Consider the following 2,498-nt stretch of genomic DNA (forward strand, 5'->3'; position numbering starts at 1 on the left):
ATATACGGATCTGAGAAAATTAAATCTATTTTCCTTTTTGATATGTCTGTGAAGGTTCTCAGTCATCCAGGTTATCATAGTCTAAGGAGCTTGGAAAGAAAAGCGTCTGGACTTCTTTAAGTTGCTTGAAGACGTTTCACCTCTCATCCGAGAAGCTTCTTCAGTTCTAAGGTCAAATGGTGGAGAGTCCCAGATTTAAGCCCTATGGGAGTGTCCCCCAAGGAGGTCGTGAACCTCCTATTGATCCTCTACCTAATCACATGAGCCAAGGTGTGAAAACGGGTGTGGGTCACAATCAGCCAAGGCTTTGGGTGAACCCACTGTGAAACCTAGCCCCACCCTATCATTTGATTTACTGAGGTCAAACGGCCCAGGATGTGAGTGGGCGTTGAGACGACTGGGAAGGGGTCATAAGCCACCGCCTCTGTTCAAAGATGGTCGCTCACAGTGGACATAGATGGCTTCTTTCACTCCTCTTTCAAACCATCTGTCTTCTCTGTCCAAAATGTGAACATAGGCATCCTCGAAAGAGTGACCTTCATCCTTAAGATGCAGATGGACTGCTGAGTCTTGTCCTGTGGAGGTGGCTCTTCTGTGTTGTGCCATGCGCTTGTGAAGTGGCTGTTTGGTCTCTCCAATGTAGAGGTCTGGGCATTCCTCGCTGCACTGTACAGCATTAACGACATTGCTAAGTTTGTGTTTAGGAGTTTTGTCTTTGGGACGAACCAGTTTTTGTCTGAGTGTGTTGCTGGGTCTGAAGTACACTGGGATGTCATGCTTGAAGAAGACTCTCCTGAATTTTTCTGAAACACCGCCTACATAGGAGATAACAGTGTTGTTGCATTTGTCTTTCTGATCCTCCCTAGATGGTGTCTGACTTTTTTTCTGTGCATCTTTGCTGATTTGACAAAAGCCCAATTAGGATAACCACATGTTTTAAGTGCTTCCTTTACATGTGTGTGTTCCCTCTTTTTCCCTTCAGGCTTAGAGGGAACATTTTTCTGCCCGGTGTTGTAGAGTTCTGTTGGGAGTCAAAGAGGATGTACTGGTCCTTTTGTGGGCTTCTGGTAAACTTCAATGTTTAGGTTTCCATTCTTCCATTTTTTTCCATTTTTTGATGTGATGTGGGGTCTTCCCCACCAGGGCTGTTAGGATGCCAGCAAGGTGTTTAGAAATGTTGAAAAATTGGCTGAGTTTATGCTGCTAACAGTGGGTCTGAGTGGGACCCCTTCTTTGTGGATCTTAGGAAGTCTGTAAATACAGGGTATGGCATTCTCTGGGTATAGACGATGATATGCAGGGCGGCCAATGATTTTGTTCTTTTCAAGGTCTGGAAGCCAAGCGATAATTTGGTTGGATGTTGAGCTCCATACACAAGTCCAGTTGAAAAAAAACTCTGAGAGGAAACAGTAGAAGCTCTGATAACTTAAATTATTTTATTTAATGGAGACAGCATCGGGATCATTAAGAAACATGCTGCTTCCCTTTAATTTGTCACTGTACTAATTGCTGTCCACATTGCAGGGCAATTAATTCAACCTAATTAGAGCTCCATTTGCAAAAGCCTAATTGACACGTAGATCTGTGTGCTGAACTGGCGATTAGAGCGTAGACGCATGAAAAACTGTGAGCACTGAACAAAATGACTGTGAGATCTTAACGATTTAATCAAATGAAATTAATTAGAGGCGGGAATGTGAGGGCAGGTCTGCTGCGATGAGATTATTAAAGAAACGGAGTCAAAGCGTCAACCTGACAGCTGCACCAGAGTCCATTCAGAAAACACTCAATTTTAGCTCCACGCATTTCAGTTCTGATATTCTCCTCATAAAGAAGTAAACATAAGGGCACATGAGACACTAAATATACCGATTACTCAGAACAACTCAGTGAACACATGAAAGTGTGAATGAATCACTGAAATACTTAAGTCAGCAAAAGGATGGATTTATCAGGAACTCTTTATCAGCAGAAAAAACAACAAATGAAAAATAAATATGAATAACCTGTGAAATTAACGAACATGTGTGATTACATCTGTGGAATAAATGAGCTAGTGAAGAAATATAGGATATGTAGTGATATTAACTATATATAACTATATATATTAACTATATACAATAAATTTAACAAATGACTTTACGGTGGTGTGACTGCATGACAATAACTGAGTGTAATGAACACATGAGCAAATGAGTGAATGATGTTAAATCCACGTTGTTGCTGGACTTTTGTTGGTTATTTATTTCAGCCCTCCCGAGCTCTCTGATGTTCCGCATCTCTGCTGATCAGCAGCGCATCAGCTTTCTGGGAGGAGGCGACGCCTTTGATTCGCCGCTTGACTGAATGAATCCCCAAAAACCAGACCCCGCTGAGGGGCGAGGGCCCGGCCCGACTCGCAGTGACCCACCGCGCACAGCAGGAGGCAGCAGCTCGTGTTACAGCAGCCAAGTGTGCAGACCCGCTCAGCAGTCACACATTTTACTGACATGAAACGG

At 43.2% G+C, this 2,498-nt stretch overlaps 1 pseudogene; it reads right to left on the reverse strand.

The window, feature by feature from the left end:
* Positions 1-252: 252 nt before the first annotated feature.
* Positions 253-2,159, reverse strand: LOC146689258 (uncharacterized; annotated as a pseudogene).
* Positions 2,160-2,498: the final 339 nt, after the last annotated feature.

This window comes from Copadichromis virginalis, linkage group LG17 (genome assembly GCF_057382275.1).
Source record: "Copadichromis virginalis isolate Kocher_CV1m ecotype Utaka linkage group LG17, C_Virginalis_male_GT1.1, whole genome shotgun sequence".
NCBI classification, from domain to species: Eukaryota; Metazoa; Chordata; class Actinopteri; order Cichliformes; family Cichlidae; genus Copadichromis; species Copadichromis virginalis.